A 17,139-nucleotide genomic window follows, 5' to 3' on the forward strand; every position below is an offset into this window, starting at 1 on the left:
CAAGAGAAGAAAACAAAAGGCGTCTGAGCCCAGATTTGCAAGGATGGGCACATTTACGGAGCTTAATGGCCTTCTTTCCCTGCTTAACTCTATTAATCATAGAATGCTTTGGGTGGGAAGGGACCTTGAAGACCACCCAGTCCCACCCACTGCCATGGACAGGGACACCTCCCACCAGACCACATTGCTCCAAGCCCCCTCCAACCTGGCCTTGAACCCCTCCAGGGATGGGGCAGCCACAGCTTCTCTGGGCAACCTGGGCCAGGCTCTCACCACCCTCACAGCAAAGTTCTTCCCCACATCTCACCTCAATCTCCCCTCTTTCAGTGTCAAACCCTTCCCCCTCCTCCTATGGCTCCCCTCCCTCATCAAGAGTCCCTCCCCAGCTTTCCTGGAGCCCCCCCCTTGAGGGACTGGAAGGGGCTCGAAGGTCTCCCCGGAGCCCTCTCTTCTCCAGACTGAACCCCCCCAACTCTCTCAGACTGTCCTCCCAGCAGAGGGGCTCCAGCCCTCCCAGCATCTCCGTGGCCTCCTCTGGCCTCACTCCAACAGGTCCATGTCTCTCCTGTGCTGAGGTCCCAGAGCTGGATGCAGGGCTCCAAGTGGGGTCTCACCAGAGCACTATGTCTTTGCTAGCCCTCCTCACCAAAGAGGTATTCAAGCAGACCTGCAAACAACAGATCCTGTGGTCTCCAGGAGTATTTTAGGAGGATTATCCTTTCCAGACCCTCCTTTAAATGTGTTCATCCTTTAACCCTTCAGGGTGTCCAGGAACCTTCTATACCTGGAATTAGGACATGGTTTAGTGGTGGACTTGGCAGTGCTGGGTTAATGGTTGGAACTGATGATCTTAAAGATCTCTTCCAACCAAAACAATTCTATGATTCTATTGAGCTTTCATAGTCTTCCTGGTAGAAGAAAATCGTAGGAAGTACTGGTAGGAATGTTTTTAACTAATGCTTGCCCAAACAAGGTGTAAAAGCCCCTTGTCCTTTGCCGTGCACCATAATCACCCCAAATTTCCCACACTGCCACAGAGGAACTCTGTTCCTCTTTCTCCGGGGTGGAGTCCCTTGCATGAAGGAGAACCTGCATCTCAGCAGCTGGTGGCCAAGGATGCATGGGCCAAGCCTGGCTCCATCCCACCTTCAGCTCACCTTCAGCAAGGTGAAAAAGGGAGGGTGGGTGAGCCACGGGGAGGCCCGAGGGGAAACGCTCAGCAGAGATCTCGATGGTGCAAAGGTCCCCAGCAGTTAAAAATGAGAATAACCTATTGCATTTAGATACCATTGAGCCATAATGTTCCTTTAAGAATAAAACGAAACAGGAAAGTACTTTGATCCGGCACAAAGGACAATGGCCAGACCCAACAAAAAGGCAGATAAGATTTAATTAATAAAAAACCCAAATTGCATGAAGATAGCAGCATGTTAAGGTCAGTCTGGCTCTTGTTCCCCTCGACTGAATCGAGCCCACCCATGGCAGAACCCTCCAGGGATGGTGCTTGCTTGGGCGTGAGCCACATTTTTGTCCTAAGGAAAGGACACCCCTGGGTGGACAGAAAGATTATTTTCCATTAATGTAATTTCTCCTTGGAAAGGCCAAGAGGTCTCACCCAATCCACTCCTCTGCAGGAAGGAGGCAGAGCTGGTGCTGCAGGATTTGATAGGAGGAGGGAGAAGGGTTTGACACTGAAAGAGGGGAGATTGAGATGAGATCTGGGGAAGAACTTCTTTGCTGTGACTTTGGTGGTGAGACCCTGGCCCAGGTTGCCCCGAGAAGCTGTGGCTGCCCCATCCCTGGAGGGGTTCAAGGCCAGGTTGGATGGGGCTTGGAGCAACCTGGTCTGGTGGGAGGTGTCCCTACCCAGGGCAGGGGGTGGGACTGGATGATTTTTAAGGTCCCCTCCAACCTGATCCATTCTATGATTACTGCTGAGGCTGCATGCGGTGGGGGAAGGAGGCAGAAAGGAGGGATGAGACAGCAAATACCAGAAGAAATACCTACATCAGTGTGAGGAGAGGAGAGAAAAGGGACAAAACCCCGAGGGGACTCGTGTCGGGGGGACATGCCCGGCTCAGGTCTGCAGCTCCCTGGTGGCCCAAAGCCCCCTCCAGCACCCCAGCAAGAGGACGCACGGTGGGAATTACTATTGCTCCAAGCATCCCGGCACGTTCACAGTGGTACCCGAGGAGAATACAAGGGCAAAGGGAAAAGGGGAGAAACATTCAATCCCGGAGTGCCACCGCTTGATTTTTGGAGAGCCAGACCCACTCCCAGACTAGCCCTGCAGGACCAGGACCTGCACCCATCTCCCAACCTCAGCTCCAGAGCAAGATACTTCCCACCTTTGTGCCTCATTTTCCCCAAGAACAAGCCAGGGAAGAGACACCACCGGTCACTACAGAGTGTTGCGGGGGGCAGGGGATAAGCTGGGACAGGCAAAGGCTGTGGGTTGTGACAGCGGGGGCTGATTTTTCACAGCAGGCAACGTTCCCCAACCGCGCCAGGGAGGAAAAGGAGCTGCAAAGAGCCTTGTTTACTCCTTCCTTCGACTTCTGCAGGCTGCACCCAGTTGTGCCCGCGGGAGGAACTTTGTCCTGGACAATAAAGCAGGAGCTGAGATGCTGCTACAAGAGCCGGGACTGCCTAACGGCTTCCACAGCATCTGCTCCATGCCAAACCTCCTCCTTCTCCAGCTCCAAATGGCACAGGGAGGGTGTCGGACCAAGGTTACCCCCACATACGGTGGGGGGCATTTTAAGCCAAACAGCAAAACATTGTGTTTATTTTTCAGGGTGCTGTGATGGGGGCAGCACCAGTGCCTGTCACAACCGCAGGAGGTGAGATCCTTCCCAGAAAAGCCTTTTTCAAGGCATTTTTGCGTTTGCAGCATCGCAAGGAAGGAACCAACCCCATGTCTGTGAGACCAGGCTCCTGCAGACTCTGTGGATGCAGGTCCATTTATGACCACAAACCCAAACTGGCCATCCCACTTATCCTAACTAGCTAAGGTGGTTGAAGAACCAGGCTGTGACCATGGGCAAATCCCTGCCTGCAGGAGTGAAGGCAGAGGCTGCTCTGAGCTGCCTTCAGGCCTGAGGGCAACCCAGCAACACCCACCTCCTTCCCAAGCCCACTCCACCCAGCCCCAGAGACATGGGTTCTGCGTGTTGGTCTATTAGCAATGGTGGTCATAGACTCATAGAAAAGTTTGGGTTGGAAGGAACATTTAAAGGCCATCTAGATCAACCTCTCCTGCCAAGACATCTTCAACTAGACCAGGTTGCTCAGAGCCCCTTCCAACCTGACCAACCTGAAGTGATGGCACATTCCTGCAAAGTTGGAGTAGATGCCACCACTTGTCTTCAGTCCTTTGCCCCTGGTGAGACACTAATCAGGACAACATGGCAACCAGAAGCCTGCTTGGTGAGCTGATGGTCTCTTGCTGACCAAAGGGGATAAGCTTGCCCCGTGCATGGATGAGAAGGGATGCCCAAGAAACACAGCGGTGGGGCAAGGAGTGATGGCAAAGGCAGGTTAAGTTTCTCCCTGAACACCTCCCGATGGACATGCATTAGCAGTGGAGTCTCCTCCTCCTGGGATGGTCTTCACCATGGATAGCAAGTGGAGATAATTCGTCCAGCCCCTTCACATCTCACACTGGCCTGCAGAGCAGCCCGGTGCTGCAGTTCTGCTCTGAGAAACCCCTCCAAGCATCTCCATCCAAACACTCCACCATTCATCCTCTCTTCCCCTCCTTCACACAAGGAGTGAATCCCCACAGTGAAGCAGCCTTTCTGCACTGCTGTCTCGTGTCCAACTGTACCCACCAGCTCCACCACAGCTATATGCACTTACATACATCATAGAATAGAACCATAGAGTCACAGAATCATGGAATGGTTTGGGTGGGAAGGGACCTTAAAGACCATTCAGTCCCACCCACTGCCATGGGCAGGGACACCTCCCACCACACCAGGTTGCTCCAAGACCCATCCAACCTGGCCTTGAACCCCTCCAGGGATGGGGCAGCCACAGCTTCTTGGTGCAACCTGGGCCAGGGTCTCACCACCCTCACAGCAAAGAAGTTCTTCCTCACATCTCATCTCCATCTCCCCTCTTTCAGTCTCAAACCCTTCCCCCTCCTCCTATGGCTCCCCTCCCTCATCAAGAGTCCCTCCACAGCTTTCCTGGAGCCCCCCCCTTGAGGGACTGGAAGGGGCTCCAAGGTCTCCCCGGAGCCTTCTCTTCTCCAGACTGAACCCCCCCAACTCTCTCAGCCTGTCCTCATTGCAGAGGGGCTCCAGCCCTCCCAGCATCTCCATGGCCTCCTCTGGCCCTGCTCCAACAGGTCCATGTCCTTCTGCTGTTGGTGGCCCCAGAACTGGAGGCAGCACTGGGGCGGTGTCTCCCCAGAGCGGAGCAGAGGGGCAGAATCCCCCCCCTCGCCCTGCTGGCCACACTGCTGGGGACGCAGCCCAGGGTGCGAGGGGCTTTCTGGGCTGCCAGCGCACGTTGCCAGCTCGTGTTGAGCTTCTCACCCACCAGAAGGGATCATCAGAGGGGAGAGGTGTTATCTCATCCCAGCGAGGTATTTCTGATGCCAAACACTGCTCTGCTGGAGCTCTCAATGGTGCATTTAACCTTTTGCCCCCCAAATCACAGGAGTGTGAAACTCATTTGCCAGGGAGACACAGCCACCGAGAGGCTGGTGTCGGGGGGACATGTGGGGTGACAGGCAGAGGTGGCAGGACCGGTGACTGCAAACGGTGTCACTGGCCCTGGCACAAAGCCCTTTAAAGCCAGCGCTGCACCCTGATGAAGCAGAAAATTGCTTCATTATAGGCCTGCGAGTAAACTCTCCAGCGAAATTGCTTCTCCCATATAACCCTGAGGGACTTTCTGTGCTCAACAGCGGCGTTTAGGAATCTGGTGAGGTACAGGGGTGGCCAGGTTTCAGTGAGGGTGACCTCTGGGAGACAATGTTTTCAGTGCAGGGGCTCAGTGGAGCGGGACCCCAACCAGCATCTCCCCAGCACCCACAGGATTGACTCATGGACTCCCAAGAATCATAGAATCACAGAACGGTTTGGGTGGGAAGGGACCTTGAAGACCACCCAGTTCCATCTAGGGACACCTCCCACCAGACCAGGTTGCTCCAAGACCCATCCAACCTGGCCTTGAACCCCTCCAGGGATGGGGCAGCCACAGCTTCTCTGGGCAACCTGGGCCAGGGTCTCACCACCCTCACAGCAAAGAAGGTGATGGAGAAGGTGATGGATGGGTGGTTTTTCAGAGGGCCAAGGTGCCTGATGCTGGGGATCCATCAGCTGATATTATTCCTTCAGCTGCAGATGAAGGATTTGTCCTCAGAGCCCTATTTTTTCCACTGTCCTGGGTCACAGCATCCCTTGGGGAGGCAGAGCCTGGCACGACAAGCCCCAGGTGTTGTGGGGACAGGGAGCTGAGCTGGGACACTCCAGCAGGTCAGTCCCACTCCAACTGATGCCATCAGGCTGCCATAAAATATTGCCATTAATTACAGCCTCGCTTGCCTGACATCCCATCACCGCTGCCAGAAGACAGTGACAAAGTGGCAAAGAGTGGGGCTAAAATCTGGGCAATAACCCCCATCTGTACAGAGCTCGGTCAGATAATCCCATAAACCTTCACAGCACAGATTTAGATGCTCCACTTGTCCCCAGGACGTCCGCTTTTTTTTGATACCAGGGCGGCCAAAGTGCCCCAAAACCTCCCAGTTTCTCTGGGATATGCGCAATGGTGCGGTAGCGGGGGACCGGGCTCGGTGGCACCAGAGTCTTGTCCCATTCCCGAGGACATAAATCTATTAAAACCCCTTTTATTAATAGCAGCTCAGCTCCCGTTAACTGAAAAAGGAAAAAGCAGGCGCTGGGCTCAGCAGAGCTTGAGTAAATAACGGCAAATGTAACACAGCGAATTAAATCCCAGCAGGAGAGACAAAATGCCAGCAAATAACCCCGTAATCTGTCTCCCTTCTGCTGAATTTCTAGAGAATTTCCATTCGCTGGCGGTAAAACCGGGATAGTGTCAGTGTGTGTGTGTATTTACGAGCATGCCTGAGTTAAATGAGAAGCTGGCTTGGAAAATGTGGGTGCAAAGGTGAGGTATAATCCAATATATACACATCATTCCCGGCCTGGAAAAAGACTGAGGGATGAAAGAGACGCCTAGATGTGTCCAAAAAAAAAGCTCTTTCCATCTTGCACCAAGTGGCAAAAAGAAAGTGAAAATGAGATCAGCCCAGCTCAGTGACTCTTTATAATGAGAAAATGTGTCGGGGGTGACACATCCCAGAAGCCTCACAAGTGGCCAAACAAAAGGAAATTTGTTCCCGAGAAGTTAAAAGATGAGAAGAGAGGGAAAAATTGGTGTTGAGACCCATGAAATGCAGCCGCAGGCGATGGGGGGGAGGCACCAGCCCTGCTCCGGCGTGGGACAGGACCGACTGCTCTCTGGAGGTCCCTGCCAGCCCTGACCCCCTCTGCCTTGGGAAAGGTGAAGCCCTCCTCCCCATTTGTGTGATGAGGTCCCACAGGCCTCACAGACCTCCTCGGCGTACGCTGACAGATGCTGCAGCCCTTCTTGGGGGAAAGTCCTCACCTGCTCCAACACTGCAAGATGCGGTGAAGGGGTTGCCTGGGGGCTGTCCCCGTGTGCTGGATGACCATCACAGTGGTGGTTGCCATCACCATAGAACCATAGAATCATAGAATCACAGAAGGGTTTGGGTGGGAAGGGACGTTTAAAGTCCATCCAGTCCCATCCCCTGCTCTGGGCAGGGACACCTCCCACCAGACCAGGTTGCTCCAAGCCCCCTCCAACCTGGCTTTGAACCCCTCCAGGGATGGGGCAGCCACAGCTTCTCGGGGCAACCTGGGCCAGGCTCTCACCACCCTCACAGCAAAGAAGTTCTTCCTGAGATCTCACCTAAATCTCCTCTCTTTCAGTTTAAAATCATTACTGCTTGTCCTACGGCTCCCCTCATCAAGAGTCCCTCCCCAGCTTTCCTGGAGCCCCTTTAGGAACTGGAAGGGGCTCGAAGGTCTCCCCGGAGCCTTCTCTTCTCCAGGCTGAACCCCCCAACTCTCTCAGCTTGTCCTCACAGCAGAGGGGCTCTAGCCTCTCTGGGCGACCTGGACCAGTGTCTCATCACCCTCAGAGTAAAACATTTCTTCCTTATATCCAGTCTAAATCTTCCTTCTTTTACTTTAAAGCCGTTACCCCTCATGTTATTGCTACAGACCCTGCTAAGTCTGTCCCTATCGTACGTCCTTGGAGTGAAGACAGCACCCATCGCGTGGGCTGGGGTGGCCTCGCCAGCAAGAGGGGAAAAGCATCCAAGAGCAGAAGTGGCTCAGAGCACAGAGGTTACAGGCGAGGGGGGTGGTTTGTGGCTGAGATTCCCAATCTCAGTGAGCTGCCGAAGCAGCAAGGCTGGGAATTGCCAAAATGACACGAATCATTCGCACGGTTTCATTTTCAAAGGCTTCCCAGGGCTCCGGAGCCGTGGGGACCCCCAGAGACCCCCCCAGCCCCCATTCGTGATCCTGCTCCTGCTGCTTCCCGAGCTCCCGTGGGATACATCCCTCTCCCTGCAAAATCAACATCTGAACGTGTGAAAGATTTGTCAGACAGGGAGCTCAGGGGCTTTGCAAGTTTTCCTCCTTCTCTGCAAGATTTTATGCAGTATGAATAAACTTTTATGAATAAAAAGTGAGCCCCCTCTCCTCTGGAGCGTGCCAGATGCCGAGCATACCCTTGCACGGGGGTCGGACAGATGTGGTGCTTGCTACAGAAAAGCTCATGTTTTGTGGCCTCAGGGGGGATTTTCTATTTTAGCACCACCCGCCGTGTGTTTGGCAGGGAAATACTCCCTTGCTTGGAGCAGCTCAGAACCTCAGGATAGGAGTTAAAATGATGAATTAAGTAGGAAAAGCCCTTTTCCCCAGGGGGGGGACCTGCCTTTCCGTAGGCTGCGGACGCGGTGCTTGAGCCTGTGGAGAAAACATCTGCCAACAGAAGTCTGAAGGAAGGCGATCCCAAACCAGAGTTTTTTCCTGATTTGGGGTTTTATACGTCGTAAATACCTTCCTGATAATTTCTTTCCTCCACACTCTACTGATGCTTGGACAGAAGTGAAGACTGAGAAAAAGAAGGGCTTTTTTGCTCGGTATTTCTAAAGAGCTGTAAGACTTTTTGCAAAGGAGGAGAGGGATAAAAGAGAGAAAAAAGGCAGGAGGCAGGGGGGGCTCCAGCGACCGACAGATTAAGACACGCTCCGACAAGAAAAACTGACTTTTAACAGGGGAAGCTGTTGCAAAACAAAGAGCAGAAGACGCTGCAGAAGCCTCATGCCTTCTACACGCAGCCTGAGCAAAAGCCCCGGAAGCTCCCTGGAGCACAGTCTTCCTGCAGCAATCCAGATGTTATTGGCTATATATGACCTATAACTTCTTTTTTGAAAAAAAATTCCAAAACCAACAGGATTTTCCACCTGCACACACGGTCTGCCCAGGACCGTGGACCTGATCCCCCATGCTGATGCTGAGCATCGCATGAGGAGCACCTACACCCCAATTTCACTTGTTTCCTACCCATTTATTTCCATGGGACACTCAAGGGTAGCTCTTTTCTCCCTCCAGACTAACCCATAGATGAGCAATCAAAGCATTCCCAAATTTTTGGGGAGAAACCAGTAAGATTTACTTCACTGGGAGTTGGGAAGGATGCTGGCAACCCACAGGCAAAGGGGATTGATGGAAGGGTAAGTGCAGAGAAATGTTGTTATGATGGATGGGGAACTGAGAGTAGAGCTTAGGAGAAGTGAAAAAATTCCTTAGGCAGCAAAAAAAGAGGCAGAGAGAAGATGGTTATAAACACCCAGGAGGAAACACCGAGGGTAGAAGAGAGTTGGTGACATTATGGGGTGATGTTGGTGACATTTATGGGGTGATGTTGGGACACGGAGCAAGCCCCAGCCCAGTGCAGCCATCAAGGGCCGGAGCTGGCATGGGAAAAAGGGAAAAAACACTCATATTTTGGGCAGTGAGGGGAATTAATTCATGGAATCATGGAATCACAGGATGCTTTGGGTGGGAAGGGACCTTAAACACCATTCAGTTCCATCCAGGGACACCTCCCACTAGACCAGGTTGCTCAAAACACAAATAATTGTCATTCTTCCATTATTTAATATTAATGGACTGCAGAAAATCTTCTTCATTATGGAAGCATCTTACTCCTTTTCTTTTTGCTGCCAGGTGTTTTTCGCACCATTTAGAAGAAGCATCTCCTGCTCACCCCGAGAGCAGGTACGGACGGGCTGACACACTCAGGCGGATCAAGGAAGCCCAGTGAAAAAGGAGATTATTTTCTGGAAGTCCCCAGACCTGCAGCTGGAGCCACATCTGGCCTGTCTGCAGCCCGGCACCTGGCCGGCAGCGAGCCTGCTCCTGCAACCCCAGGAGCAAACTTGTCCTGGAGTTTCTCCAGCCAGACACCCACTACCCATCTCTCCCGGAGGAGATTTCAGAGCCCCATAGCCTTTGAATCATGTTTCAAGCCAGAATTTCCCTGTGTTGCTCACTGCTTTGCAGCGTCTTATACCACTGTCTCCATTTCTTTTGAAAATTAACATTTTCAGAGCCTGGGGGGTTCTTCAGTTCCTGAGGTGGGTAATGAGGCTCCCAAACCATCCCTCCAGTCCACACTTAGCAAGGCAATGGCTCGAGACACCGAGCTCTGCCCAGAGAAGCTGTGGCTGCCCTGTCCCTGGAGGGGTTCAAGGCCAGGTTAGAGGGGGCTTGGAGCAACCTGGTCTGGTGGGAGGTGTTCCTGGATGGAACTGGATGGTCTTTAAGGTCCCTTCCCACCCAAACCATTCTATGATTCCATGATTCTATGATGAGGAGTGCTTGGGTGATCCAAGACAAAGCATTTCAGAGCCTGGAAATGCCACCCACGCCCATCAGCACGGCCATCAAAGGCAAGAAAACTTGAAGAGCAGGAGGAAAAATGAAAAGAAACTAGAGCATGTTGGAAAATATACAGCTGATGCCTGTTGCCTTTGAATGGTGATGCAGGTGGATGCCACCATGGATTCCACAGGAGGGAGGCAACGCTCCTTTCTCACGCTCTTCACCTTTCTGGTGTCTTTTGTGTGAGAACAAGACACGGAAGACCAGGGTAGGGCAGGGAGTAGGGGGTTAAAAAAAAAAAAATGCAGTCATGAAATGTCTGCACGCAACTGATAAAGGATCCCTTTGGAGCGGATTGGTATGGCTTGGACCACTGGTGAGAAATAGATCCTGATGGGAGCTCAGATAAAGGATGCTCCGTTGCCCGCTGGAGCTGTACCAGTGACCAGGGGTGAGCTGCGCTGCGCTGCCTCAGACGGATGCTTTATAAGGTTATCATATACAGCGGGTCAGGTGAAATATAGACATGAATTTTGATAAGCTCCTCCTGGAACAGCTCAGCTCCGGCCTGTTTGTACGGCTGGGTACCCAGGGTGCTGCTCATAACCAGCCCTAAGGGTCACTCTTTTTTACCTCATTTGCCCTTGTTCTTTGATTTACTCCAATATCCTTCAAAAGCTGCATGGCCAGCACGGGGACGGGGGGGATTCTGTCCCTCTGCTCTGCTCTGGGGAGGACCCCTTCCCCCAGTGCTGCCTCCAGCTCTGGGGCCTCAGCACAGGAGAGACATGGACCTGTTGGAGCGGGGCCAGAGGAGGCCACGGAGATGCTGGGAGGGCTGGAGCCCCTCTGCTGGGAGGACAGGCTGAGAGAGATGGGGGGGTTCAGCCTGGAGAAGAGAAGGCTTCAGGGAGACCTTCGAGCCCCTTCCAGTCCCTAAAAGGGGGGGCTTCAGGAAAGCTGGGGAGGGACTCTTGATGAGGGAGGGGAGCCATAGGAGGAGAGGGAAGGGTTTGACACTGAAAGAGGGGAGACTGAGATGAGATCTGGGGAAGAACTTCTTTGCTGTGAGGGTGGTGAGAGCCTGGCCCAGGTTGCCCAGAGAAGCTGTGGCTGCCCCATCCCTGGAGGGGTTCAAGGCCAGGTTGGAGGGGACTTGGAGCAACCTGGTCTGGTGGGAGGTGTCCCTGTCCATGGCAGTGGGTGGGACTAAATGGTCTTTAAGGTCCCTTCCAACCTGAACCATTCTATGATTCTATGATCCTTGACTGGCATTTTCCTTTTTGCTGCATACCCGGAGCACTAAGGGCAGCAGTGAAGAGCTCAGAGCCTGCTCGGGTTGGACCCACCTATTTCCCAGTGCACCCATTTCCCACCCGTTTCCCAGTGCACTGCAGGGATTTCCAGCTGGAGGAAAGCCCATGGCATGGCTGCAAACCCAGGCACAAGGTGAAAATGGGCCTCAGACACGTATCCAGGTGAGACAGGAGTGAGGGGGCACGTGCCTTTCTGACATAGTCATTACCCAAAAGCACCAGAGGTAGAAGAGATCCAGGGTGAACCCCTCCACACACCTTGCAGAGAGCCTTGGCTGTAATGTGCCTCTTTAACGAGGAGAAACCTGCTCAGTAACGGGACCAGTAAGAAGATTTACAGCCTCTGTAGGTGGACATAAAGCATCCTTGAGCAACCCTGAGCCTGTGCCCTGAGGTATCCCCAAGCGAATCTCTGCTCCCTCTCCCTACAACCTGGACTTAACCGGCCACGAATGGGGCATCCTTGCCCCTGGCTAAGCAGATCCACAGGGGCTGGAAGCAGAGGGGTTCACCCAGGATGGGAGGTCTCCCCCACCCCGTCCCAGCACAGCCATCCCTGTTGTCCCCATGGCCATCCAGGGACACTACAGCTGAAACCTGATAGAAGCAGCAAACACGGCCAAGACGTGATCGTCTGGGCTGTGGGAAGCACAGAGCCTTCTTCCAGCATTTAACCTCACCTCTAACTGTTAAAAATCAGGGTTTTCAGGGCTGGATGGCCATCTCCCAGGAGGCTGTGCCCACCTCCAAGGCGTAAGCATTGGCCGGTTTAAGGGACGCACCAGCTCCACCATTAGCAAGACCCAGGAGAAACCAAGAAGCCTGAGGTCCAGAGGTTCGGCTAGAGAAAACTCAGCAGGACACTGGCAGGAGCTCAGCCCTGAACACAGGGCTTGTCCCCAGGCTAAGCCCAGACTGCTCTGCAAATGCACATAACAAACAAGAAGGATGCAACCCATCACCTTGGTCACTGGGCTGTTTGCATCTTCCCCCAAAGCCTTCAAAGCTGCACAAAGGCTTTCCCCCCTGCTGTTAACCCTTTCCTGCTCCCTGCCACCAATTTTTCTCAGAGCCAGGAGGGTCACACCAGCTTTTTCCAACCCACACTGTGCTCCTGCCTTGAACTGGCTCCTCTCCCAAGCTGGAGAAGCTCGGGTTTGGCCAAGGTCCCCGTGTGGCACCGACACTGTCCCAACATTGGGTCAGATAGAGGGTCAGGTCCACGCCTGTCCAGCATCCTCCCCGAGACCCCACCAAGACCTGGGGTGAGAAAAGGCTTTGCCGCAAAAGAAGAAGCAAAACCGTAAGAGAAACAAACAGTGGCAGCCGCAGGGATTGGGAAAAAAATCCCTGCAAAGGGAGAAAGAAGTGGAGCTGCCGTATTGGCAGGGGGAAAAAAAAGACTCAAATAAATAAGCGCAAGCAGAGAGGAAGCGAAAAAACACATGTGCAGAAAGCCAGGGGTGGATAACATTTGTAATCGCTCCTTTTTGTTGTTGTTTTTTTTTTTTTTTCCCTTTAGCTATTAAGCTGCTGGAAAAACACAGCTCCAGAGCCAAACAGGTTGAAGGAGTCTTGCAAAACAATGCGGGGAGAAGCATCGTGTGAAACTACTTCCCATCTCCCGCAGCCCTCAACCCCCCGTCCCGCAGCCAGCTCGGTACCAAAGTCCTCCTCAGCAACTCCTCGCAGCCGGCCGGGCGCTGCTGCCGTACTCACAATTCCAGGACTCTTCCCGATCCCACCGCACGCACCGGGAGCAAAAGTTTTCCTTCTCCTCCTCCTCCACCTCCAGCGGCTGTTGGGGCCATTCACTACTTTTGCTTCCCAGCCTGGAGGTGGGGATGGGTGTGGGGAGGTGGGGCTTCGGTTGCAATTTCAAAAGCCAGACTACATTTTAACCAAGAACTTTTGCAATCTCTTTCAATAGGATTTTTTTTTTTTATCTATTTATTTAATTTTTTAAATTTTTTTTTTTTTTCCCCTTCTCCCAAAGTTGCAATCCAAAAATGACAGAGTTGCCCGTGTGGTTTGCTGAGACAGGGCTTTTCAAACTGCTTACACAGTCCACAGTCCCAAACTGGGCTTTGCTTTGACTCTGTCTCCCGGCTCCCGTCTCCTCTCCCCTCTGCCCCAAGGGTCCCATCACTCCGGGGCTTTTGCCTTAAGCTCATTTTCTTATTCCCATTGCTTTGTCTGCATTTATTTCTTTAACTTTCGAAGCTGAGATTTGTGATCGGCAGTGTTTGTTGACGTAACCCCGGGTTATTCATTTTTCAGTAACTCCTGGCTTTTTTCACATTAACCACTAAGGCATTTCCAGATAAAAACCCAGAGGCGTTAACGAACTGGCAGCCCCAGTTAAAGCTGTCAAAAGGAAGCCAGGATATCTCCCTTTGGGGTTCTCCTGGTGTCTTTGTGGGTGTTTGGGTTGTGTGGAGGGGACAGCTGCGGGTGGGCATTGGGGACCTCCTCTCCTTGCTTGGACCAATCTGGATGATCTTCTTGGCTTCTGGCAAGGCTCCTTCCCACCAGCCTTCGCTGCCTGTTCCTCCTGTGTTCTGCCATGTGTTGGGTTTGCTCCATCTGCTGATGGCTCGGCTGGGGACAGTGACCTGTGTGTGCCCATGGTGCCATGGATGGAGCTGGCCCTGGCTGCGTCCAGTTCTGGGCTCCCCAGTTCAAGAAGGGCAGGGAACTGCTGGAGGGAGTACAGCAGAGGTCTACGAAGATGATGAGGGGCCTGGAGCATCTCTCTTACAGGGAAAAGCTGAGGGACTTGGGTCTGTTTAGTCTGGAGAAGAGAAGACTGAGGGGGGATCACGTCAATCATATCAAATTCATCAAATACTTAAAGGGTGGGTGTCAGGAGGATGGGGCCAGGCTTTTTTTCAGTGGTGCCCAGGGACAGGACAAGAGGAAATGGGCACAAACTTGTACATAGGAAGTTCCATCTAAACATGGGGAGGAACTTCTTTCCTCTGAAGGTGGCAGAGCAGACTGCCCAGAGAGGTGGTGGAGTCTCCTTCTCTGGAGATAATCAAGCTCCCCTGGACACATTCCTGTGCAACCTGCTCTGGGTGACCCTACTCTGGCAGGGGTTTGGACTGGATGGTCTCCAGAGGTCCCTTCCAACCCCATAGCATTCTGTGATTCTGTGATCTCCGTGCCGCAGAGAGATGAGGGAGATGAGCAGCTGCCTGCACTCAGACAACAGGAGAGGACACAGAGCTATCAACTGTTCTGAAAATGGAGCAGCAAAGGAAAACTCGATGGTCCCTTGTGCCTGAGCAGGGGTGCAGAGGTGGTTGTGGAACCTCGGAGTCACCAGGACCCAGCACTGAGCATCTTCAGCTCATCACAGCTGGGGAGACACCCACAGTCTTCAGGTGGAGGTAGGGGGATGTAGTGTGAGGATGAGGTTCCCAACAGGAGCTGGCTGGAGGGGCTGTGTTTAACCTGTGGGCTTGGACATACATCTGAGCATCCAGGTGAGGACACTTCCTTACCCATCCTGGGAGCTTGATTCACCCCAGAAGGTTCCTTTCAGTCACCTCTGCAGAAGGAGGTGATGGAAACATCACCAAATCCTGCTGGAAATATTGCAGGTGCTCCAGAGAGCGGCATAAACTGACCCTGGATATCCATCCCCAAGACTTCCATCCCGGTCTTTTGCAGCTTCAAAAATCAGCATTCCCACAGTTTTACAGGGAAACCTGGCTGTCCCCACCAGCCCTGATCCTGCTCATACATTTCCCTGCTCAGAAAATCCAGGAACCTCTCCTCAACCATCTGCAGATGGTCTAGCTCAGATGCAGAGCCCGATTTATAAAGCTTTTAGGTGGGACTGAGAAGATGGTCCCTTCTCCATCTCCCTCCTCCTGCCGCTGTGCCACGGTGGTGGGAAGCCCAAGGGCTGCTCAGGGACCTGGTAGCATGGAAAAAGGTCGAGCAGGGAAAGGTTTTAGTAGAACAACCTCAGTTTATGGATCCTCTGAGGTTCAGCCACACTCTCCATCCAGGGGAGACCCAGGTTTGGTAGCGCTCCAGGAGCGCTGCATCCATCGCTGCCTCCACTGAGCTTTCCATGGGATGAAGAGGGCAGAGCAAGGCTGGCATGAGATATTGGGTCTGGACAATTAATGCCGAAGGTGTTTTACTGCTTTGTTTCATAACCCACAGCCTCTGGAGATAATATTTTCAGGAGCAAGTGCCCTGAGACTCCATGAGCTGCTGCTCTCTCAGTGGATCACACACCCTTATCCTGCGCACACTTTTGCAAGTTCACTTTCTAGTCTCCATAAAAGCCATTTGTATCCATCTTTTCCCCAGAAAAACTCCCAACCGAACAGGCTGTTTTGAACCTTTTCAATATCTGGATTTCAAATGATTTCAGAGCTCTGGAGGACTGAGTCCGTCCCTTCACCTGCTGCTACCCCTTGGCCAAAATGCTGCACCCTGGACAGCCTCTGCTGCTGATCCCTCCTGCTGCCTTTTCCAGGGCTGCCAGGGTGTACACGGCCCCAGAGGCCCCAAACATCAGTGTCTGGGGCCGATACCCCTGGAAAGGGGTAAAAAAAAAAAAAAAGGCGAGGATTTGCCAGGGCAAATTCACACTCGGATTTCATGATGTGGCAGCTTGAGGACCAGGAGAGCTGTAAAGTCACATCCGAGGAGACTATAGAATCATAGAATGGTTGAGGTTGGAAGGGACCTCTCAGATCATGGAGTCCAACCATCAACCCAACACTGACCAACCCACCACTGACCCATGTCCCTCAGCACCACGTCTGCCCGGCTTTGAAATCCCTCCAGGGATGGTGACTCCACCACTGCCCTGGGCAGCCTCTGCCAAGGCTGGACAAACCCTTTCCAGGAAGAAATTGTTCCCAATTTCCATCCTAAACCTCCCCTGGCACAACTTGAAGCCATTTCCTCTTGTCCCATGGCCTGTTCTTTGGGAGAAGAGACCGACCCCCCCCCGGCTACACCCTCCTTTCAGGGAGTTGGAGAGAGCGAGAAGGTCTCCCCTCAGCCTCCTCTTCTCCAGGCTGAACACCCCCAGCTCCCTCAGCCGCTCCTCACAAGACTTTTTCCAAGGTACCAGGGGAGACAGAGAGACCTTTGGTGGATTTCCCATTTTCTTTCCATTCCCAAAGCCACAAGAAATTCCCAGCTGGAAACTCCGAATGGGATATTTTCCAACTCAGGGTCGTAGTGCAGCAGCAGCCGAGAAACTCATGGCCACATTTTCCTCCTGGCATTTCTGATTGGGATCTGACGGATGGGACAGACCAGCCATGAGAAATGGGGCACATCAGAAGGGACTTGATGTTTCCGACAGGAAGATTATCTGCTTTCTCTGCACAAGCTCATTAAATAATAATTAAACAGCCGCTTTATTAGCTCTAGGAGCAGAGATACATTTTGCTCAGCAGGAGACAGCCAAATCAGTGCCTTCAAAAATACTCTTCACCCAAGTGACCCTGAGCCGTCCTCCCAAGCAGGGCTGCATCAGGCAGATAATGCACTGCGGAGAAAATAAACGTTATCAGCTCTCGTCGGCCCTACAGTATCTCAGAAAGGTGTTATTAGATCTGAAAAACCATATTATTAATATTTTACAGCTGCATAACTGCTTTCTTTCCAGAGAGGCTGCGCGGCGTTCACAGACAGTCCCTCAGGACCCACAAAAGGTGGTTAATCTGGGGAGTGGGAGCTTGGAACTCCTTGACAGGAGGGAATAACCCAGTGGGAAGAGGAGACTCTGCAAAGCAGCGAGATGCAGACGCCCAAAATGGCCCGGACGAGGGCACCCTCCCCCTCCTCCCCCATGCCTAGAGAGAGGCAGGGAAAGGTGG

At 52.8% G+C, this 17,139-nt stretch overlaps 1 protein-coding gene across 1 annotated transcript in view; it reads right to left on the bottom strand.

Moving 5' to 3' along the window:
- SLCO2B1 (solute carrier organic anion transporter family member 2B1) overlaps positions 1–13,071 on the bottom strand; it is a 71,586-nt gene extending 58,515 nt beyond the window's left edge. Inside the window, exon 1 of the mRNA XM_074147471.1 lies at positions 12,998–13,071. The gene's annotated coding sequence lies outside the window, so the exon portion shown is untranslated. The remainder of the gene's footprint in view (positions 1–12,997) is intronic.
- Between the last annotated feature and the right edge of the window lie 4,068 nt (positions 13,072–17,139).

This window comes from Numenius arquata, chromosome 1 (assembly GCF_964106895.1).
Source record: "Numenius arquata chromosome 1, bNumArq3.hap1.1, whole genome shotgun sequence".
Taxonomy (NCBI): Eukaryota; Metazoa; Chordata; class Aves; order Charadriiformes; family Scolopacidae; genus Numenius; species Numenius arquata.